The sequence below is a fragment of the Triturus cristatus genome, chromosome 9 (genome assembly GCF_964204655.1).
Source record: "Triturus cristatus chromosome 9, aTriCri1.1, whole genome shotgun sequence".
Lineage (NCBI taxonomy): Eukaryota > Metazoa > Chordata > Amphibia > Caudata > Salamandridae > Triturus > Triturus cristatus.
Window position 1 is genome coordinate 307,770,543 of NC_140592.1, and position 24,954 is coordinate 307,795,496.

At 46.2% G+C, this 24,954-nt stretch overlaps 1 protein-coding gene across 3 annotated transcripts in view; it reads right to left on the reverse strand.

Annotated features, from left to right (window-relative positions):
* PAK4 (p21 (RAC1) activated kinase 4) overlaps window positions 1-24,954 on the reverse strand; it is a 238,343-nt gene that overhangs the window by 168,942 nt on the left and 44,447 nt on the right. The window contains exon 1 of one of the 3 annotated variants that reach the window (XM_085624979.1): window positions 14,714-14,817. The exons of 1 other annotated variant lie outside the window; for it this stretch is intronic. The gene's annotated coding sequence lies outside the window, so the exon portion shown is untranslated. Of the gene's footprint in view, window positions 1-1,680; window positions 2,156-14,713; window positions 14,818-24,954 lie in introns of those variants that run through there. One more of the 3 variants, XM_085624977.1, reaches the window with a different exon arrangement.

The following is a 24,954-nucleotide window of genomic DNA, read 5'->3' on the forward strand; positions in this document are numbered from 1 at the left end:
CTAACCATTTTTCGATCCGTTCATCTTTCCCTCATCCACACCACCATTTCTTTTAAGCTCTCGTTTCATTTGTTCTTCGGCCCAAAGTTCATTTATACTATCCACTTACACGGGTATTTGTTTACAGACTCCTGTTTGGAGGCTAGCGCTTCTCCATCATTGTAGGAAAGGGAGCTATAAACAGTTTAATGTATTATGTTAATCAGAACTGTCCAGTGGCACCGACCCCCACTCAAGCGGCTATGGGGAGGATGGTTCTTGAAGCCCCTGCAGGTATGTCAGGCCCTCTTCTAAGGCAGTAACATCTGTTTTCCCGAAATATTTTCCGCTGCCGAGCACCCCACCTTCCATCTGTCATAAAAGTCCCCCAATCCCCATGTAGAGCGACGCTGGGAGGTGGTGCTTGACACAGTTGTCCTGAGCCTATCCTATTGGTGCTTAGTACCAAATACCCTCTGCTCCTATTCTTATGAAGGAAGGCATTAAGAACGTAAATGTCTGCCTACTGGGATAATTATTGGGCTCTGTAAAGCATTCCCACAGCCTGTCAACAGTGGCGCTGAAAAGAGCGGAGGTACACAGGTGAGGCAGCACAGCTGCCACACCCTGGGACGTAATTGGCGCTTCCCAACACAGTGACAGCGTGGGAAATGTTTTTATGGGAACCGGCCTGACAACTAGGAGAAAAGAAAATCTGCAGAGGATACATTCTAAATTACAAGTTCTATGGTTCGACTACACTGTCGCTGAAACTGAATTCTTGCCATGTCTTCCCTAATCTCTACCGAGAAGCCTCCTGCCTTTTTATTTCACCATCTCTTCCGTTCTCTCTTCTCGGCCATCTCTGTGACCATTAGCTCCTGCGTCCCCACAGCTCTCTAAGAGAATGCCTCCCCAGCTACCTCTATAAAATAAGGTCCACAAATCCCTACAACAGCATAAGCGAGGACCCTAAACAATGTTCCTTCTCTGCCATATTAATGGGAAGAATCGTGCTCCTCTCGCCAGTCTCTGTCGGAGAAGAACATTAAACCGCTCTCATCCTGCGCGATCTTTGAGAGAACCCACCGCATCTCCTCTGCTCCCCAAAGCGCCGTCGTATCTTCCTTCCCTATAACAGGCGCACGCATCTCCTCAGAAAAGGTCCTGTATACACCTCCTCCTCAGAAGGATAAAGCATGACCGCTGCCCTCTGTAAGACCTCTGAACACGTCTCCTCCCGCCCTTTACCTGCTGTCCATAGGTTTAGAACACTGAATGCTTCACCTCCTGGACTACGAAAGAAGGACCCTGCAACCAAACCCCAGCCGCACCCAAGCTGCAGCCCATGGACGACGACCCCTGTCTGATCGCACCTCCAGCTCCGCTACCTCAGAGCCCACCTGGAACTCGGATGCAATTGTAAGTGAAGCCCATCCGACTGCAGCCTCAGCTATCGCTGAGAGAACAGGGGCGTAGCTACCACGGGTGCAGCAGCTGCAGTGGCACCGGGGCCCGAGGGGCTCACTGAACCCTAACAAAGCTGCATCTTACTACATCAACAGCATATTCCTTGCGACGCCACAGTGTGTGAGAGAGGTCGCCTTAGCGCTGGCCGTTCTTTTCTGTGTCTTCCCGCTCCCAGGAGGCACGCGAGGCTGCTGACAGATAGTGAATAAAGTTGAAAAGTGGCAGACTCACCAGTAACATTCCTAGAAGCACAATCCCAACGGCCCCTGCCGCCCTCACTGCTGGTCGGGGTGGGGCAGGTCCTGCAGGCGGTACCTGTTGCTGGACTGTCCAGAGACTGCCCGCGCTGTGTCCGGTACTCCCCGGGCTCAGAAGGCGTAGCCCCGCTCCTGGAGTCACTCCTCGCTCGGCGGCTGCTCAGAGTCCTGGTTCTAGGTCTGCTTGTTCTTTGTCCGAGACCGGGTCCCGTGATTCACCCCTGCTCCGTGCTTGTCCCCGACCAGAGACGATACTACTCCCTGACCACCAGCACTCCGTGTGCTTCCTGGCCGACGGCGTGGACTGAAACCCGCCGCACTTGTTCGCAGGCCGAGTTTTGGCTGCCCCGCTTTCCACCCTGCACTTGTTCCCAGGATCACATTCCGTCAGTATCGTTCCGGCCCCCGGGGCTCAGCTCCACTCTCACCACAGCTCAGTTTCGTGACGTGAAATTGGAGGGGGTGGGGGGGACGAACAAGAGTGAAAGCTGCTGCCCCGCCCCTGGAACAGGAGAGGAGGGGGGAAAGAGAAACTATCTGAGAGGGAGGAGCAAGTGTGAGGAGAGAAAGGAGAGGCGGGGCGGGAACATTGGCAAAGGGATGAAGAAAAGAGGGAGTGTTCAAAGGAAAACGGTGTTTGGAAAGCTTCAATGTTGGGGAAGATGCCGGGCACGCGTCACCCTGAAACAAGCATTTACAATTCAACGGTCTCGGCATTGTTAAAGTTAGAGCTATTGGCATTGCTCATGACATTATTTTTGATTATGTTTTTAAAACATTTAAAGAAACGGCATTGTTATTTACAATGTCAATAGCTTAATCACTCTCAAATTAGTATGGACACTCCCTTGAACTAAGCTGACCAAGCGTTTTCCAAGCCAAATGATGAGGATTGTAATCGTCCCAGTCTCCAGTCGCCGAATAATCTTGAATATTTGTCGCCCCCCCCCCTTCTTCCAGGAGCCCAAGGTCACACGTGCATTGCGTGATATGTCCAGGCCCTGTGAGGTCACAGGCTGCTTACTGTAGACCCCCCCCCCCCAATATATTCTGCTTTTCGTCCTCGGGCAGGACACCCCCCACAGCTGGGCCAGCAGTACATTTGCACCCAGAAAAGACCAATTACCATCGCCCCCCACCCCCAGACAAACATTTAAGGAGCATAAAGCGCTAAACCTGGCTCAATCCACTACCCCAGAGGCCTTGGTGGGTGGGGGCAGGGTGGGCGTTTCATGCCCCCACCTTGGAAATAGGAGCGGAGCTTCCCTCAACCATCTCCATAAAAATGTGGTGTTAATGAGGGGGTGCAGCAGGGGGCGCTGTGGCGGGGCATGCCTCCCTTGACCCAAGAGGGCACTAGTGCCCACTCAAAGCGTGTTTATTTATTTTTTTGTTGCATATTTATATAGCGCGAACTCGACCCGAAGGTATTGGAGCGCTTTACATGAGCACCGTATCTACATTACACATTCAGGCACGGGGAGATTAAGTGATTTGCCCAGAATCACAGGATGTGGACGCGACCCAGAGGCTCGAACCCTGGTTTCCAGCACCAAAGCGGGAAGTCTAGCAGACGGACCACATCCTTAAAGATTTGTGCTGCTCAGGGGCAAGATTGTAAAGCAGCTCAGTGGGTTGTGCGCCTCCGCCGCCATAGACTCGTGTGTACCCTGCCTGTCCGCCTCCTCTGGGAGTAGCAGAAGAGATCGGGGTGCATTATTCAGGGGCGAGCAGGTCATTTCAGGGTCATTGTGCTCGAGTGTAACTCCTAACACTAACATAGCACCTTCTGGCTGTTTCTTGGCGCTTTGACTGCTAACATCAGCAGCCACGGATTTGAATCTTGATCGCACCCCCCCGACACTACTCTCAGCCGCCCCTACATCCTGCTCTGCAGCCCTCAGCCTGTGCTGCCTCCCAGGCAGATGTGTATCGTCCTAGTCTGTACCCTCCAGTCCTTACTCCCAAACTGCAGCCCGTGCATGGGGTGTGTGGCTCCTAATCTCTGTAGTGGCCTTGCAGCCCCCACATGACGCCCACAGAGCCAGCCCAGCAGCACCCACTTGTGCAACCCGCAGTCCCACACTGTGCACGTCCACCTTCACAACAACACCCACTCTGCGCACCCCGAGTCGTTGTAACCTGCACACTGGCCCCACTCCGTACGCCCCCAAACTAGTTTGAAGCCCCCATCCATTCAGTGCCGAAAAGCCTCCACCCAGTCCTCACGAGACGATCTTGGATTCTCACAACCAGCTGTGCTGACGGAGGCTCTGCAGCTCTCACGTGCAAACTGACTACAGAAAACAAAGGCAGCCCCTAGCGTGCATGCAGCCCTCACAAAGGCCTTTAAACCGCACCAGAAAATAGGCTGCAAATGTTTATAAACCACACTAAACTACCGAATACATAGAAACATATGGAGACACCACCGCCTTTCTCCGAGGTCAAGCAGAAATGCCTCGGAGAAACGCAGCGGCGTTTTCGGAATCAGGGGCGTGTTTTTCTTTCTCTCCTCTTGCCATTGGTTGGAATGTTTACATTCCAGAGGAGAGAAAGAATCGAAAAAACACGCCCCCGAATCCGAAAAGGACGGGGCTTGTTTGGAGAGACACACCTCTTCTCCAATGGCTGACCAGCATTTAAGAGGCCAGCCAATGGAGAAGAGGTAAAAAAAGGGGGCGGGTTAAAGCCCCACTCCGAAACATTAAATCTCGGAGCGAGACTGCGCAAGCGCAGCCTTCGAGCCGAGACCTAAAAAACGACGCAGAAAGGAACACAGATAAGAGCGGAAAGAGGAGAATGAAGGGTGGCAGGTGGCATAGGAGTATTTGCAATACAAAGCGCGACAGAGAGCAAACAGTACAGCGACAAAGACAGAAGGGAAGGATAAGGGAGTACATAACAGAGACCAATAGAAAAGGGAAGGGAGGAAGTAACTGGTGACTAATAGTGAGGCAAATTGAGCATAAGACTGGTCAAATAACGAGCAAGGTAAGACGAAAAGCAAGAGAGATGGCCAAAGACAGCAACGGAGAGGATAAAGACAAAAACAATGTGAACAAAGAATAAGAAAAGAGGGAATGAGAATAAGGCTGGGCAGTCGAGCTAAAAGGAGCAGTGTGGGAGAGGGCCATGGAGTACAGAAAGAAGCAAGGCAATAAGATGCAACAAGGGAGTGAGGTGGTGGCAGTGGATGGAATAAAGGAGCAGGGATATGATGCAAAAGTAATGGAGGGGCAATCTGGTAAAACGGCAATGAATGGGAAAAAGTGAAGGGAAGAGAAAAAGAAAGACAAGAAAGTAGATGGGGGAAGCAGGGTACAAAGAGCAAAATGGGGCAAACGGAGGGTAAAGAGAAAGCAAGAGGGAGAGCAAGGGCAAGCAGCAAGGGTCAGGCAAGAGAACTTGAGTAAGGGTGGTAATCTGCCTACAAGTCTATTTTGTTTAAAACATCATTCTCTATTGAAAGAATTATTCCAAGATCCCAAACGTAACTGGTGGTCATAAGTGCTCGTGACCATCAAGGATGATCCCATGATTGATAAATAATTTCGAGGTTGTTAACCTGTATGAGTGCACAGTACAAAATCGATCTATCTTGCCTCGCAGCCACTTCAAAGCGCTTTCATTGACTGCACAACAATCACCGAGGCTCCTAGTTCATTCCTAAACGCCATTCTCGAGCATATGTGCTTTTTTGAAACAGAGGTGAAACCCTCATTCCGTTCCTTTTCTGATTCAGAAACGTGAGTTTGAGGTGACAGGATCTGAACCTTTCCCGCGACCAAGGAAAAAGTTTATAAAAATGGTCTTCACTGAATGTGAACTGATTTATGTGGAGGGAAATCTTCGTTAAAACACTGCATGGTAAACTTGACATTTTCCAAAATAAACCAATGAACTTTGGAGGAAGACGTCCAATACAAAAGACAACTGGCATCTTTCTAATGAAAATGTAATAAATGTAATCCCTACTCCATTACTTTTTTAAAGCCACCAAGTATTAAAATAAAAAAGGCTGGGTGGTTCCTGGTCATAAACTTGGTTCCCCATCATCCTCCTTGTTGACACAACTGAGCTCTGTGAAATTCCTGCAACATTCAGTGCTTAGGCAAAACAAACGTGCAAAGCCTAGATCAGAAAAAGTAGCTTTATTTTTCCGACCAGGACTGTGGACATCACTTTATCTGGGCTAAAAGCCACCAAAAAAAGCTGCATTCTCTTCTGCAAGGGATGCCAGCTATCCTACTAAGGTGCTGTAAACAGTATATAGAAGTGAAAATAGGTTTTGGGCATCTCCCTTTTCTTAGATGACCTCAGCTATAGAAGAAAATCTTGTGTACTCTAATCCCTACCTCCTTGTCATTCTTTAACCTGAGCACCTGAACATACCAGACATGCAGTTAAGCATAAACGCGAACTGCATTACTAAAGCAGTAACACCACTGGTGTGCTTTTGGGGTAATGTCTTTGCCCAGACTTCAAGTCAATAGAAATCCTTGAACTGGTAGAGATTTTTTTTTTTTTTTACATAAATGTATGGAAAAAAGTGTTTTTAGTTTTGATAAATTTGGAAGTAAGCATTCCCGAGACTCACTGGTTTTAAGAAATAGTCTTCTTCCAGTACTAGAAATACAGATGGAGGTCGCCATATTTAATACATCTGTTCTTTCTTACTTACCCTTTTGCAGGACAGGAGTAAAGAAAGTCTTTGAAATTCTACATTCGAGAATGAAACATATAGGCGGGCATAGGTTGGCATTTAAGGCTCAGACCGAAAACGGAGGCTGTCCACTATTGATCGATTTTCTTACAAGATGCCCAGCTTAGAAACAGTAGTTGCGGTTATATAGCCTAGGCTTCCTAAACATAATTTGAGATGCTAACTACAGCATGTGCCTGAGCTGCTCACAAAAGCCTACTAAAGCATGGTGCAGCAGTTCGAGCAATACTATGTAAATGCGTAATACAATATAAAATACATTGCTGGGTTTGCTAAACTAGATTTATGGCTAAAGCAGAGTGGTAGAGTGCATTTTTACACCATAATTTAACAGGATTGTATCTGCTCAATTGAATGTCTTATGCTGTCAAAAGCAGCCAGATATTGGGTCACTTTTGCTCCATTTTCACACAAGATAGGTTTTGCTTTGGCAATCACTCAGTTTTGAGAATTCCGCAATTCTCATGCCGTTTAAAGTTGCATTTGCTGAGCTCCAAGCACAAACTACTACTTCATGCACAATGCAGCACCGACCCGCCCGAGATTCTTCAAAGCTCGCTGGATGCATTGTCCCTCAGTGGCCTGAGCTTGACAAGAAGTCCCAGTCCTGTAGTGGAATTAATTCTACACAAAGCAAGTAAAATGTATGCCTCACTAGCTGCCTAAGCTCCAGAACTGTCCTCTAAATGCACACTGTACATAAAAGATGCCAGGCCTCACCCACCCAAAAAAAAAAAAAATCAATTGAGATTAATCTTTTAGATGCACACAAAATTAGCAGACTGAGATATACGCAACACTAGCAGCCCGACCTCCATATACAGGTTGAAAGATGCATTATGCCCAGCCCTGTACCGCCGCCCCAGATTACCAGCTTCATATTTCTTGCAACATTTGTAATCAAACCAAGTCGACTCGGAGCTTTCAGGAAAAACAAGACAATCCAGCCTGATTGCGCTGCAAGGAAAAAAAATGAATCAACCGCAAGCGAGAGCAGCCATCCAACAGCGATTGGGTCAGACTGCTAAATGAAGATACATGGAGCACATGCTTTTGACAATTAGCTGCTCTAGAGCTGGGGTGGAGTGAACTGCTGCACATTAAAAAGAAAGAGGATCCAGCAAAGGCAACTATGCAAGGAATATCAGTATTACTTTAATATAATTGGATTCCCTGCACTATTATCACCCAATGAGGAACACGTTAAGTCATCCACGAAGGCATCTCTAAATGTAGCCTTCTTTAGCATCTCTTCACTAGCAAGGATAATCTCCCCAGACATTGTATAAACAATCAACAAGCTCACTGCACTACATTTCTTATATTATAAAATTATCAAAGTATAAAAAATAAATAAAAATAAGGTCGACAAAAACCTTAGCTTGCCCCCATGTGCAGAGCAAACTTGATCCCTAAAATCACTCCCCAAACAACTGTCATTCTTCCAGCAAAAGTTAATTATCTCCTGTTAATCTTACTCACGTTGTGGTGGGGGCGGGGGGTGGGGGGGGGGGGGTTTGGGGTCAAAAAAACCTCTTGACATTATATAGATTATGTATACCAACTTGAAGGGGTGTGATTAAAGAGCTAAGAGGTCTACAAACACCATCCCTTATTGTAATCTAGTTACTGGAAGGAATATGCTACTTACCAGTATGCATCTGTTCTTGGCATGTAGAGCTGCAGATCTACACATTTTTGCATAGATCGCCATCTGGTGTTGGGCCCGGATGTTTGCAGTTTGTTTTTCCTCTTGGAAAGTCTTTGGAAGTCACGAGGTCGGTGACTCCTCCTTTGGATCGTATTGCGCATGGGCTTCGGCTCCATCCTCAGATTGATTTTTTCCGCCATCGGGCTCGGATGTAATCTTCGCGCTCCGGTTCCGAACATTTCCAGTTCGACGATCGAAGCGGAATCCTCACCTCACATCGCGGTATTGTTTTGATCGTGATCTCCTCAATCAACGCACCTTCTCATCGACAAATCTTCGGTTCCAGTCGTCGACGGCGGCCTTCGGGCCTACCCAAGCTCCGGTTCCGGCTGATGGAAAGAACTCCATTCAAGAAGTGCCCTCGATGTGGGTCCAAATTCCCCCACACCGATCTTCATGAGGTGTGCAACCTCTGCCTCTCCCCTGAACACGAGGCTCGAGACTGTCCGGCCTGTAAGTCTTTCAGATCGAAAAAAACTATTTGGGACCGAAGAGCCAGACGAAACATGGCACACTCTGCAGCTCATATGCCTTGAACATGTATTTATTTGGATGATGAATGATGTAGGATGTTTATGTAGCAGAGGAGTTTAAAGATCATGTTGGCAGATAAGGGCAAACTAAGTTGTTTGTTTTTTATACTGACTGATTGTACGCAGTTTGTTCAATTGGCAATTAAAGAAATTTAGAGTATTGCATTTGCTGACTGCTTCTATACAGTCGATGGTGTCTCATCCTTGCTAGAGAAGAGATTCTAAAGTTTAAATTCAGAGATTGCTTTTGTAGGTGACCTAAGTGAGGTTGTGGTCATGGGTGATAAGAAGACATGGGAGCTCGTTATTTATAGGAGTACTGCCGTAGAACCAGCCACAGGGTACACACTTGCAATCCTCAAGGACTGACAAAAGTCAGCCTTTTTGCAAGACCGAAACATTTTTTCATGAAATCAACTGTGAACAAAATCAAGGCCAAGGGGTCGGGATACATTCCATATACTGAAATCCTCAACATAGCTCAGAGCCAGAAAGCGGTGTCAAATACATCACAGTATCTGCGGTAAAGGGTTGTGCAGTAGATAAACCTACTCCGCTACCTTTTCCTTTTTTACTTCCTTTCTCTCATGAGCATGTTACTTTCAATTGCTGCTTCTGGTTTCTGTTCTTGCAGAAATCTAGGTATCAAACGTGCTACGTTCTACAATGTCTAAAGTGCCTCATGGGAGCAGCCACCTTTCAAGCACTAGAGGCCCAGGGCATACTCTTTTCAGCTCTTTCCCCAAACTCTAATCTCTGCAGGGACATTGGTCAATTAGATTACGAGCAGCATGTCTATCCGTCCCAGGTCTATCAGTCCCTGCTGCAATCCTTAAACAGATTTCCTCCCCACAAACCAAGAGTGGGTAGGAACAAACTATCAGAAGAGTTTCCTTCCTTTGTCACATACAGCAGATGTGGTACTTGCTCCACTAATTTGTCAGCAATTGCAGACATCAGAACTATTCCTCACTGAGCAGACAGCAGAGACAGCCCATCATTGCCAGACGGCAGAGTAATTCATTGCCTACCGGATTTATCCCCCAAATTTAAAAGTTGTCCCTGACTTGCCATAAACCTGCAAGCAATTCTTTTCTCAACTTTATTGTCCTGCATCTAATCTTCTATCTAAATCAGCCTATAGAATGGAATATCAAGATTCATCCATCATTCAGATAGAAAGTTATATACCTCCACATATTAAACAACTCACTTAGGGATGTTGGTACACTGAGGGGCAAGGACCAGAATCAAGATTGGAAGATGATCCTATCTATGATCAATAAACATTGGGTTCAAGAGACTTGCAGTTTGGAATCTCAAAAGACAGGGTTAAGGAATATGAAAGCCCACTGATAGGGCTCGTGGGAACTGAGAAATAAAACCAGCGAGAGACAGACATGGTGACAAACAGATTAGTGCTAGATTAATACCCACACAAGACCGTGTCAAGAGAAAGTGGGCAAGGCAAGCAAATCTAGGAATACATTGTCGAAGGTTCCATCATAATTTGGCTCAGGAACAAAAAACCTCAAAATAAAAAACAGACAAGTTTCTTACACCGATTAGATTGAATTTGACACAAGCGGACATATGCCATACGCAAAAACTCAAGACCAGTCACCTATTAAGCGATCCATCAGAATTCCAAAACGACAAAAAAAAGCAGGTACAACTCAAACGTTTTGGATGAAAACAAAAGGCCCTTTATGTCCCCCAGTGTAGCAACCAGAATTGGTAAAAGATAATGCAGCTCACACTCATTTGAGATGACCAGTAAGTTTGCAACATCTGACCATTTAACCACTCAATCCACACTGCACCACTCCTAGCAGCAAAACAGAACATGACAACCACAGTCTATACTTCTTCAGGCCCGGCAAAGGTTGCTGACCCACACCGAATTCACCCAAAATTATCAGTCCTGCAAACCCTCAATCACGTTTATTAATGTACCGAGTTTCTAAAGAGACAGGACGCAGAGTATGCTGTAATACATAAAACGGAGTCCTGCAAGCCACTGGTTTACAATAATGAAAATCAATTTATCAGAAAAGACAGTCACTGCATCTACCAGCTCATCCTTGTACTGCAAAACCACTGAAAAACATAGTGGGACAGTAAAAAAATAAAATATTTGGGAATGTCCGATGAAGAGTTCACATCACTTACACGAGGATGCTTTCAAGTTGATGCTTCTGTGCATCAACTTTTCCATCCTCTTCCTGCGTGGATGGGAAGGTACTAAACGGAGAGGGCTGCACGAGGAGTAATTTGGTCCCCTTCATCCTTGGAAACCAGAGATGAGAAATGCCTGGAATGCCAGCTATTCCGATACGGCCTGTCTCCAAAGCATCTATCTCCATGGCAGTGTCCATTAGACACACTCCTCACACAGACATCCTGACTCCCAGGTCAGCCTTTGCGCTCCTCCACACACAGGACACTGCCTTGAAAGAGAACAGATCTGCGGTAACGGCCTCACTCACTCATTAAACCGAGAGGAAATACCAGTCCCGTCCCCCGTGCCCCCTCAACGGGCACACACTTCGACACTCCACTGACATCGGGGCGCACAGTCACAGCACACAGGCATATTCATAACGCAAGGCCTATTTTACGTGTTTACGCACAGACATTATTCCTACGATTTAACTTCGTAGGCCCAGAGTGGTCCTTTCTTTCTTTCTTTTAAAAGTTTTATATAGCGCTAGCTTGACCCGTAAGTATCAGAGCGCTTTACATACATACTGTAAAGAAAAACAGACGGAAATTGCATTACAAAGTAGGCAGGCAGTAAGGAAAAGGTGGTTAACACTGTCCGGTCACCAACTATCCTTGAATGTCAAGAGAGAGGAGTAAACTCGGATATTGAAGTCTAGGTTAGTTGAAGTTGGTCAGGAAAGTATTTGTTAAGGAGATGGATTTTCAGGTCCCTTTTGAAACATGAGAAGGAGGGGTTCCTCGCCACCCTGCAGCACGCCACGTGGGATGAACGTACAGACTGCCATGCACCGCATAACCAGAGACACCTTGCCTTCAGCCCCTGGACGTTATTTACAGCCTTTGGCACAGACACAGCACGCCGGAGTTCGCAGAGCTAACAGGGTGATTTCAAAGAACACCGTCGAAACATCCTTAAACCGAGACAAACACAACTTCTCTAAAACAAAACGGGTTTGTGTTTTTTCCAGGCTTGAATTAAGCTTTTTGTAAACCCCCACCACCACATGCACCCTCCCGCGAGCTGTGCTAACTCTGAACGGCTTTCAAGACTGGAATTTCTAGATAAGAGCAGCGCTTGGTGTCAGCCACGAGGAGCACGACTTCCTAAAAAGGTACTTTGTTTTGTAGCGCATGTGGAACTATAAAGAGCACAGACGGAATCTAACCAGCCTGAGTACATGACTGCAAAACCACCAATTATCTGAAGTAACGTAGAAAGAACCGCACGCCGCTCTGCTCGAGGGCTGCCCCCGAGTGCTGCGAGAGATGAATTCAAGTACAGGCGCTAGGCCCCGTGATAGTTAGATGACTGCCACGAGGTGTTAAACGATTTCCAGACTTACAAGAGGATTGATTGACCTCAGAGCTCGCCCCCCGTGCATGCCACAAAGCAGCACTTTTAGTCGGCAGTTCCATGGTATCGAACCTAGGGCCTTGATGTATGTACAAAACTTTAATAGCGGCAAACCCTCCAACTGGCTAAAGCATTAAAATCCATTGTTGTATGTAGTGAACACATTTACTTAAAATCACTTAAGTATTGATAGATGGGTTTGAAAAAAGCTTAACGAATCTCTATTGGGAAGCGGTGTAGTGTGGGCATCACTATCAAATTGTGATTCATACCCAGATGCATCAATTGTTTGTGACCATAATTTGGATCGCAAACCATTGATCACTTAGCAACTCCCAAACTAGGGTAGTGATTAGGAACCCCTTTAAACCCCTTCCCCTTAGTGAATGTTGAAAAACGTTTCAGAGAGAGTAGCAAGTGGTAGTTGGGCAGTGGCAGCTTGTAGGGAATGGTTGCAGGGAGGGGGTTATAAAAGAAAAAAAAAAAAAAAAGACAGCAACTTAACTGCTGGTCACCAGCTGCCGCCTCTCCACCGTCCTCCCTGTTTTCCTGCTCCCAGCAGCACCCAGACTCCCCTGGGTAATCATGACGCTGCTGTCACCAGCAAGAGAGCAGCGTCGTGATTGGTCTAAGCGGCCAGGTTCGACGCTCAGACAAGGAGTGGGAGCCTGTGCATGTTCTTCACCCAGGCTGAGCAATACAACCTGATGGTGAGCATGCTAAGTGCTCTTGACGACTTGGCCAGCTAAAGACCGCCGGCCAGCCAACCCATCATGCACACTTATGGAGCACCAACCACTCCTCCTCACTCTGATGCAAGCCCAGCCTCACCCGCCTTATCCTGGCTCCCTGCTAAAAATAAAATGATAATGTTCTGTTATTATCATTTTATTTTTCCTTCGCACTGCTCAGAGAGTAGTTGGGGGAGGCTCCTCCGCCTTAGCGGAGGAGCCGCTGCGGTCCATGGTACCACTGCCAAAACTCAGCAAAAAACTTTCTAAACAAAGAAAACATTTTGAAAACCCAGTCCCATTTCTTTTAACAAAAAGAGGCTGCATTAAAAACAAAAAAAATATTTTGATTTTAACACCATCACAGACCAACATCCCTGTTATTGTGGCCCATCGCAGAGGACTGTAAATTGAAACCTGCTGCTGCAGTCCTGGTCGCATCTCTGTTTATTTAAATTTGTGCCACTGTGTTTCTATACACTGCGTATTAGCAACTACAGAAGGACTTCTATTCTGTTCACAAATAATCGATAATGGTAACAACAAAACCATTGTGTTGCATTAAGTGTAAAATGAAAACTGGATGCACAAAGTTTGCAAAGTTAATTACATATTTCCTTAAGTACAACCTTTGCTGATTTTGTAGCTAGCCTGTATTTCCCAGCATCACGTGCACGCAGTTTTACTGTGTCCACAATTGTCTGTTTTATACGAATTAAGAAATACGTTTTAATTAAGGCAAAAAAATGAGAAAAGTTAAAGCGCAAGGCTCGCAGTGTTTCGATTCCACCCCTTGCTGTTCCACACATTTCCCAGGCACCGTTCACCATTGTCTGTGGTGCATGCTGTTTCCATAGAGTGATTAATTGTATTGGCTACAGGTCCGCTGTCCCCCAGCTATCTGTCCTCGCGGCGGGGTACCAGCTCATTACTAATCTTTTATGTTTAGCTGGGTGTTCAAAACTCCCACTCAGAAAGGGAAGACAAATTTCAAAACAAGCATTGGCATAGCCAATAGGTTTCGCCTTTGGGACCTTATAAGTGTTTAGCCATGCAATAGTTGAATAACTAAACACTTATAAGGTCCCAAAAGCAAGACCTATTGGCTATGCCAATGCTTGTTCCTCCTGCGAAGGTGGCAGCTTCCCAGGGGGAATGGTCTACCACACATTCCAGTGTGTGGTGATATTGTGGCTTCCGCAAGTCACCCATACATCGGACAACAGAAGACCTAGGTGGGAATAGGGGTAAGTGTCCAGACCTGAACACCTGCCTAATTAATATTAATTAGGGAGGTCGTTCTGCGACTCCCTGTCTTTTTGTGAACCTACCTATTTGTACATACATAGGTTGGTTTACAAAATCCTATTCCACCTACAAAGAGTCTACGCTGACTTTTTGTAAATGAAATAACAGTACCCGAAAGCCCTGATTTCCCCTGAATGTCTGTATGATTGCCAAGTGGATTAGTAACACAAGGCCAACGTCTGAACAAATGAGTGGCATTTCAGGTGTTTTACGAGCATGTGTTGAACACCATTCATTAGGCCACTGGTGCATTTTTATACCTGGCACAATGTAGTCTAAAAATGTGTTTCCCTTCATGGATCTCTGGACAGTGTGGACAACTTGGGTTTGTGAACTGGATGAAGCTATTTTTAAAGGGGTAATCAAGTGTAGAGAAAAAGAAAATCTCTCTGTACCCAGTCCTTCATCACTAACTCACCAATAATAAGCATTATAGCATGTTCCTTTGTTTGATGATGTTGTCTTAGGTTTGGAGACATGTTGTGATAGAATTCACAGGATGGCTCCTTTAAGATGGGAGTCCTATAATACAAAATGACAAGAACCAAGTTTGAGGCTTGAAAGAAACAACCAGCAGACCTCAGTGATACACTACAAGGGTGGCAGAATCATTAATGGGTGGGCAAAGAGCACCTTATGGACCCTTCAATTAACTTGGCTAAAAAGACTGTCACATAAACCCTAACATGCAGATTCCTCACCTTAGACAGAGGGGGCTAAACAACACACATTACATGGCGAGAAGTCAGAATGGAACAAAGTTGCACAGTGCTGATAATAAGAATCTCAGATTTGGCTCTACTCAGATACAGCCAATTGCAAGGTATACTGTCCCGTGGTTTTCACTGGCAACCCAAGAAATGGTCTCCAGGTAGACTGCCAATCAGAACTCATCAGTATACATGTCCTAGAGCACTGTTAATAGAACAATGATGTTAGCTAAAAGTTGTAAGTTGCACGTATTTGTACAAGAGGAGGGAAGGAAGAACCAACCTCCGGGTGACTTGTACACATTAGCCTGGAAGAGCTAGCGTATTATGTAGTGATGCTGGTTAGGCATACTCTCAAAACCCAAGATAAGTAAGGCGACCCCCTAGAAAAAAGATAACTTGAAAGTCAAGGAACAGGGGGAAAGAAACAACCAAAACTACAAAAGAGTATAATCCCTCTAGACCTATATTTCTTTAAGTATGGCTTCTACAAGCTCATAAGTGGGGCATAAGGAACACTCTTCTTCACACAAAACTGTTAGTTTTTCTTTTTTTCACATTTTATTTCATTTTTTTCCATCACATTTTATTTCATTTTTTGATTGTTCATCTAATGCATTATTTCATACAAAAACCATATAATATTAAAATTGACCGATTTTATAAAGATATAACAATCTTCATTATGCAATAATTGTGCAAAAATTATGCAATATAAACAAAGCGGAGAGATACAACAACATGGGGCCGCGCTGGACATGATTCTTTGGACGAAAGAGATAACACAAGAGGAAACAATCGAATCAAAGAAGTCTATTATTTCATCGGCAGCCACCATTCGCAGGTATTGCAGCAAAGGACAAATAACTTTAACAAGGTTACTATTGCTAGAGACCGAGCCGTGATATCAGTCATATGACACCCAGCGAGTATACTAAAGAAACTCAGTAAAACGAGGTCTACCTTTTGAAAGGACCCCAGAGAAATTACAAAGCACTGCAAAGTAATATATAGTTGAAAAATATTACCAGATACAAGTATGGCTGTGAAAAGATAATGACACGTTGTGTTGACTGTCCTAGAAAATCTTCATTGTAGTGTAGGAATTGCAAGATTCTTTCCCCCTTTATCCTGCCCGTTACAAGTTCTCAAAGTAACAGGTCCTGAAGAAGATGGCAATAAAATTATAATAAGCCATCAAAACGTACGTTGACCAGTTTGAGTGAAACACCCCAGCTCTCAGCACAGCATTTGAGGGTCGAGTTCATCACCCCAATGTTTCCATCTGTGCATGCAGTCTGGTTTTGGGGTGCATAGTGTGAGTGTATAGTGTGCAAGAGATGTGGATGTGAAGTGAGAAGAGGTGTGATTGAGTGTGGCGGAATGTAGGTTTGAATTATCCATTTAGCTGTGAATTCCTAATTGCTGATTCCAACTGCTTTGTTTATATTGCATAATTTTTGCACAATTTTTGCATAATGAAGATTGCTACATCTTTGTAAAATTGGTCAATTTTAATATTATATGGTTTTTGTATGAAATAATGCATTAGATGAACAATCAAAAAAAAACTGATGGAAAAAAATGAAATAAAATGTGAAAAAAGAAAAACTAACAGTTTTGTGTCAAGAAGAGTGTTCATTATGCCCCGCTTATGAGCATGTAGAAGCCACACTTAAAGAAATATAGGTCTAAAGGTATTATACTCTTTTGTAGTTTTGGTTATACTCTCAATACCCCAAATATGGTCCTCGGATTCACAAAATTAAGTCCATAGCTTAGGCCTGGTGGAGTGGCAAAGAGCAGTCAGGCTTATCCAGAAAAACGTATGTTGAGCATTTCAGACTACCAACATGGACGATAAGTAATTGGCCCGACTAAAAAGAAATCTGACACCAATTTATCAAAATAATGCAGATTTTTGTATAAATTGAGACACCAAAATAAACTCAATCGGGTAAGTAGAACCAGAGTTATGGATTTTAGAAGATAACATTTAATTGGTGCAAAACAATACTACAAAACTTTATAATGCAGGTCAACAGGAAAAAGCACTAGTGACAATTGGTCACTTGCAGGTTGTGGAACCCAAGGAGGGTAAAGGTGATGCAAGACCCAGGATCAAACCACAGTAAGTTTGATGTTACCTGGCTCGAGAAGCCGAGGTGCAGAGTTATCCTGGTTGTCCGTGGTGCTGAATGAGAGTTGTGGGGGAGCTGGTTTTGCTGCTTGCACGGTGTTGGTTCGGAAACAGGTGCAAAAAGTCGACAACAGGGCCACTGCTGGTGTTGAGTGAAGGAGTTCCAGAGTTCCCTCGAGGTGCAGCACCGAGTAAAGGGGGTGGTTGCCAGACTGGCCACACACAAGCCTTGGCAGCAGTAAGGTCAGCTAAAAGATACTTCGACTTCTGGGGGAACACGCTAGCTGCCTGAAACTTTCTGGGGGCAGGACTACATTTCCCACAATACACTGGGCCATCTACTTTTTGGCGATCCCTCAGAGGGTCTGATGGCCAGCGATTCTTTGGTTCTGATATGTTGTTTTTGCCTGCAGTGTGCAGGGGACTAGTGACACTAGTTCAGGGGAGTCTGGAGTTGCCGTTTGCTCTCAAAGGGGTCCCTCTGTCTGGGGAAACTGGTCTTTGCCACAGAACGAGTCGCAGTTGTGCAGATCCAGGAACGTTGTCCCAGATGCAGAGTATTGCACTTTTGAGTTTGTGCAGAATCTGTTTTTGCAGATCCTGTTTTTGCAGACCCAGGTCTCTTCTTTTGTCCATCTTGTAAGTCAGATCAGAACGGAGGTTCTGATGTCGGGTTAGCCCTTAAATCCTAGATTTAGAGGTGTTAGGGGTGTGGGTGCAAAAGGCTAATGGACTACTAGCCCCAGCGGCTAATCCACCACAGAGGTGACCACATCCGGGAGAGTGGGTCACCTTTTCTACCCAGAACCTTCTATTCTGCCACTTTAAAAAAAAAAAAAATCAGAAACCTTTCATAGCTGTACAAACCAGGTAGCCCACTCTAGAGGAGTGGCAAACACTCTTCTGGGGATGTAGACCTTCTGAAAACATAATTGTCCAACCCGCCCAGGAGCCAAGGTTCCTGTAGCCAGAAGGAAGGCTGTTTCTTCCTTTCGGAGGCAGCCTGGTTGCATATCACAGGCGGTTAAGGTTTAGAAGCTCACCGCCTTGATGTGCCACTTCACTAGCCATCCTGTCAGGGAGGGAGGTGCTACCTCCTTCCAGTCCTTCCCGTCCCACATTTCCAACTCCAGGGAGAGTTCAAATCTCCTGGCAGGGGTCAGACTCCTGTCTTGACAGCAGCAGCTGTGGGATGTCAGAGCAAACTAAAGGCTGGGGAAACCAGGTGGGCATCCTCTAAGGTAGCCACCCGGGTGCATGCTCACCATACTCGACTCGACATTCAGGTCAGAAGACAGGACGCATGCTACCTAATTTGGTAGTACTATAATGGAGATGGCGACCTCAAGTTTGCCTGGGAGCCAGTCAGTGTTATCCTATGGACCACTTATCACTTATAATAGCCTTTAATAGAAAAGGCCACCGTAGGGACATAGAAGCTTGAGCTTATATGTCCACACCTTTATAATGCAATTGGCCTCCAGGGCTCAAGAGGCCTTCCTTAGGGTTGACAGGCATATATTAAAAATAGTGCATTGACTTTGCTACACATGGTGAGGGTAAAGTCGAGCTTGAGCAGTTTGCACTGTTCCTGCAATGGCAAGCCAGAAGTTATCAGTTTATTGGGTCACTCAGGGTGGAACAAACAGTGCTTCAGGCCCTGGTGATCCCTTTACCACCCACGCCCCGAGTACCACTGGTACCATACACTAGGTACTTACAAAGGCGTTAAAGTCATTATCAATTAGGGTTACCAATTCCCATGTATCCGTTTTAGGGAGAGAGCACTTGGCACTGGGGCCTGGGCAGCAGGGTCCAGTGCACTTTCAGAGTCATAACCATCAGCAAGGGAACATAAAGTGGTGGGAGGGGGTTAACCATATAAAAAGGGCCCTTTCATACTACAAGCTGGATGACCTCATACTCCACATTCATAGCCAAAAACCCGAGATTGAGAAATTGTTGGCAACTGTCAGCTGCCTTACCTGTTTCACTGAACTACCTTTTAGTATTAATTACACAACCACTGGCTATCGCTCAGGGAAGCATTCCAACCCATCTTTTTTTACCTACTGTGCCACTCTAAACAAAGGAGCCCCCTCCCTATACAAATAAGTACTGAACCTGCTCCTCATGGGAAAAGTTCATCCAGAAATGCCAGATGAGGTCCCTCCCCCTGGAAGGTAACACGAGGAACCCCAGACCGGTTTCAACCTAGTTAGACCTGGTCAGTGAATTATAGCTTGGATCCTATAGCACAGAGTACCTATAACTTATCAGATGTTGAGAAAACAAGGAATTGACTATATTAGTAGGCGGGGAGGCCAGTGTATGGTAATATACGAGCAGAACACAATAAGAACCTGAGTGAGATACTAATTAAACATACATAAACATATATCCACTTTATGATTGCACACCCATCTCTAATTCAGTTACGATGAAGGGTTAATTACTTCTACAGTCATAAGTGAACATTGTTCATAATTCACAAATATACAGTGTTTTCAAGTTTAGCACTCTGAAGTGTCAGAAAGGTAACGTGTTTGTACTAGATAAAACACAAAGTAAATAGACAACTTTTTTGTCCGAAAGCAATGTTTGAGTGAACGATAACAGAAGTAGTGTTGGCAGCGACCTAGAAGCAAACAAATAAAGCTTCAAATGTTGTGAAAGCAGATAGTTGGAACATGGTGCAAACTTAAGGATCAGAAAACAAGAGAGTGTGACCACCACAAACTGGTCTCTTTGTTGACATGGAATGTTAGTGCTTGGGGTAAAAGCGCTTGTCAAATAGAGACTGGCTTATGAGTTGGCAATTGACAGATAGGGAGAAATTATGGTTTATGAAAGAGATCAGTGGCAGTTCTTATAATGTAGCAGCATAAATGGCTTTCCTTTGTGAGATTTACGTCTGAGAAGGGAGGGTTTCCGCAGTTTTGGAAGGACAGGACTTTAGTATTTTGTAAGTCCAGATTCATTACTTATCTGATCAGGTGTCTGGATTCCTGAGAGTGAATAACGTACTAGAATGTTGGTGCGGAGTGGAAGCTAAGAGATAGTGACAGTTGGAAGGAGGACAAAGCCCAGACAGGCCCCACCTGCTCTTGCTGTAACCTAAGGGCCCAACATTAAATGAAGAATTTGCCCACTACCAAGTGGCTCCAGACACCTAAATGTAGATCTTACCCTATAAATTCAACATTTGGGCTATGAGTTGTTAAGGACCTGTGTGAAAATGCAGCAAGATTCTGGAGGCAGCTGGGAGCCATTTCAGGCAGAGGAGGAGGCCTGTTGTGAGAAGCAAGATAAACCTGTGACAATGGAAGACTAACTAGTTTGGGGAAGGCTCAAGATGCTGGAGAGACGGATTACAGAAGTTATAAACTGAGGTGTTGTGTCCCAATGTATAATCCTAAACTTAAGGACAGTGTTATGGAGACATTGTTATAAGGACAGCGATGTGGAGACAGTGGAAGAGGCAAGAAATCTATCGTCTTTACTGTAAGCAGAACTCTGAAATCACGCACGGATTTCAAACAGTAATACATTCAACAGTGACTGACATAAGGAGAAGCACTGATGAGCGAGCAGTAGGATTTCTCAATTAAAGTGACTGCGGTACAAGCTAGTCCATGCCTATGACGAGTCATCTATGCCTAGTGGGTACTAGTGTAAGGCAACAATTGCACATCACTCCAGCTGCATTCATGTATCATGTGTGCTGGGTGCGTACGTCACTCATGAGCCTAGTCACTGCTCTGTTGAGAGCCACAAGCTCTGTCTATATCGCTGTAAGGAGTTGCGCTGCATCATAAGCAAGACCCTATGTAAACCCAAGAGGCCTGATAGAGTTTGAGGACAGCGCACCACCTTTAAATGTGAAGGTTAAAGGCATTCAGCATATTTTATGGTATCTAATGCACAGTGACCAGAGGAGATGGCTAATCTCCTGCTAGTGTTGTTGTGAAGGCAAAGGTCAAAGGTCTTGTGACAATACGCAGCACCAAATAAATGGGAATTTGCTTCTCCGGCGCAAGTCCGTCAGCACTAGAAGAACAGGGTCTTTAGGGGCACAGCAACGCAACTTGCTCGAGAGAGCCTTACCAAAGTCTTGGATTCCAGGCCTGGGTGTCGGAGTGGAAGCACTGGCTATGTAGACTTTAACATCATAAAAGTTAGGTAGTAAGAGGATGTTTGATTGAAGCAGGTCTGGAGACTTTGATTAACCAAGGTCTCCTGGTTAATTTAGAAAGAGAAATAGAAGTATCTTCAAGCACACTCGAGATAAAATTGAGACTGTTCTTCGATGATAAAGTCACAGGGAATCAAAACATCGCCTGATTGGCATTTGTCAAATTGCAATGCTAAAATATGACAGTTAGCTAAGTAATCAAGGGATTATTTGATATTCATGGAGTTCATATTCTTATATGTGCTCTGTTTCCCAAAGACACAAACTCAGACATGCAGGGAATGAGGACACACAGGATACTACAAGTACCTTTCACTAGTTATTCTTATTCCTTGAGAAGTTATTTTAGCAGTGTCTCCAACACATTCTTATCTTAGAGGACAGTGTATGTGGGGATAGGAAGGGTGACAATGGTTTGTATAGCAGGTCAACATGGGGAGGCAGAGTTGACCGCCATGGCCTGAGGACACAGACGGCTTGAGCTCTTCGCCGACCCACGGTCCCCCAGCCGCTCTACTCTGCTGCACTCGTTCCAGTCGATATTGTGGCGGAGCCATCGCACTGAACACTGAATACTTGTCTTTCTTCTGAAATGGCAGCCTGCTTTGATTGCGCAGGTCGTGATCAAGCTCTGTGTCGGCGGAGCGCCAGGTGCCAGTCAACCCGCTAAACAAGCTGCACACGCAAGGGGGCTCCGAATCGCATTGGTGATTACCCCCAAAGTCAGCACGCCAAGCGTGAGGGCAGCGATGGGGCTCCGGCCCAGTCCAAGATGGCGGCTCCACTATTGCTGTGTAGGCTTCACCTTCCTCAAGTTTGTGTACAGAATTCCAGTGGACTGTACTGCTTTTTGAAAGCCCCCCGACCATCACTTTTGCCTATATTGGGGGGTCCATGGACAACAGGCCATCTATGTTGTGTCAGCCACTGTCCCCGGGATATGCACTTTTTGCAGGACGATCACGACCAAGCTCCTGCTGGGCCCTGGACAGTGGCCCCGCTGTGAATGTGGTGGCAGCGTAGTGGCAGCCGTTACTGGCTTGGATTTCTTCTCGCAGTGCATGAGAGCGAGCGACGTGGTGGACTGTGCAGCCCAGGGATGTTGGCGTGAGTGCCTTCCTGCGCTGCTGACCTCCCTGGCTGCGTTGGGTGAATGACCACTTGCACTTGGATGTTTCACTGGCCTCAGCACTTCTTTGGGGCACACAGATATTCCATGGACTGTGACTGGCGAGGCCCATTATGTATTGCGGTCACCTTCCCAGCAGAGGCCCTTCCTGACATTTGTGACACAACTTCATATGCCTACTGGGCTGAAACAATTTGGAGAGCTTTGGATAGGTAGAATCCCTTGTGGTGACGCACCTTGCCCTAGGGATACGCCACTGGAAGGGCAAGCTGCACTGACCTGTGCTGGGTCCCTCATCTTTCAGACTTGCTTACTTTGTCGCCCTGTGGTCTTCCTTGCGACAACTGGTGTGAGTCTGGAGGGGTGTTTTTCGGGCCATCCTGGGGGACACCTGCCTGAGCATACAGCTCTTTAGTTTGTACTAACCATTAGGGAGTCAATCCATCCGGACTTTTACCAGGTCCCGCACATCTGTACTGCCTGGGCTGTCACCCTGTGAACTTCTGTGCAACGTCGAGCCTGTCCTTTGTGGGGTGGAAGGGGGGGGGGGTCTTATTTGGAGGATTGGACGTAGAAGGTGGTGCCTTTCCAAATTCTTCACCTTAGAACGTGCGCGCAGAGTGTCTCGCCCTGGGGCACCGCCGTGTCCAGTGGTGGCACGCCTTTTGCATTTTCGTGATAGGGATACCTCCTGAAACAGGTACTTCCACATGGCCTTTTTGAGCTAGACAATAGGAAAGCATTGCTGCACCCGGATTTCACTCTCTAGATCCAGACACAGAGGGCATCATTTTTGGCGGTGAAGTGGAAACTGCCTGGGACTGATTTATTTTCCGCTTTCCCTGCCCGGCTGCGGGTTCAGGCAGAGGACAAAATGTATTTGTTTGCCGACCCATCTGTGGCCTGTGATTGGCTTGTACTCTATGATAAGGGTGTAGTGCGTCCTGAGAGGCCGGGGGTCGCAGTGACCTCCGTGCCAGTGGAATAAATTCGCAATTAGGAAATCGCAAATCGGGATTTAGGAAGGGGGTATACACAGTGGACCAGGTTTTCAGACTGAACCTGATCTATTGGAGGACAGCAAAATTCGAGGGCGGTAGTCTGTACACAATTTTTGTGGACTTACGGGCCGCCTTCGATCTGGTGCCCAGGGGGAAACTTTGGAGCGTCCTGGCAGAGATGGGCGTTCCCCCGGACATCCTATTGATCTTACAGAGGCTGCACCACAATAATTACGCCCGAGTGAGGTGCGGGAGGTCGGGGGAACTGACTGATAGATTCCCCGTTGGCCGGGGGGTAAGACAGGGTTGTGTGCTGGCACCAACCCTGTTTTGCCTCTTCGTCAACGGGGTAATCGCCCATCTGAATGCCACTGACTATACCGACGCCCCCAAATTAAATGGCAGCAGGGTGCCCGCAATTAAGTTTGCGGACGACACCCTGCTGCTATCCAAAACCCCTATGGGTATACAGAGGATTCTCGACTCCTTCGTGGCCTTCTGTACTGATAGGGGGCTGGAAATTAATGCGGCAAAAACCAAATTCATGGTTTTGAATCCGAGCCAAAAACTGCGGCCAAATCCGCAATTGGGAACCGTACGGCTCGAGAGAGTAGCCACCTTTGAATACCTTGGTGTGACTCTCAACGAAACCATGACTTGGGGATCTCATCAGAGCAGGGCTAACCTCAAACTCATTCAAACTACTGGGGGTATCGCCCGGATGATGACTGGTTCATCATACCGTCCATTGGGGGCACTAATCCAGATATACAAGGCCCAGGCCAGGGGAGCAATAATGTATGGGGCGGAACTATGGGGTCACACGTCTTGCCGGAGTCTGTCATTAACGGAAAACAAGTTTATAAGACAGATAGCCGCACTCCCGCCCAGTACCCCGCTCCTCCCCCTGAGGCTTGATTTGGGTTTGCGACCGTTAGCTGATGAAATAAGCCTGAGACCCATAGCCTTCTGGCGTAGGCTATGGAGTAGCAATGATCTTGCAGAATACCGGGCGGAACTGGTCGAACTTCTGAATCACCCAAAAGTGCTTAATATCCCTTGGGTTAAAAACATCCTAGCCACCTGCATGGAAATAGGGCTCCCTGAATTATGGACTGAGCCAGCGAATGCCGCATCAAACATCTCCAAAAAGTCCCTGGCTAATGCATACCACGAATACAAATTAGCCAGGGCCCAAGCCACCCAGGTAGAAGGGTCCTTATCCTCCGTGTTTTTGCAAAGCAAGGATCTCTATAGGTTTGAGAAGGTACTGGATCCTATTTCCTCTGTACTGGCCCGAAAGCTGTTTCTCCAATGGAGATACGGCACACTGCCCTTGCGGTCTTTTACAAGCACCTGGTCACCGGCTTCCACTACAAAGCAGTGTCCGGTTTGCGATGCTGCGGGGGAAACTGACCTGCATGTGGCTTTCTTCTGCCCAGCCTATAAGGTAGCACGAAAATACTGGCTCCTCCCGCTGATAA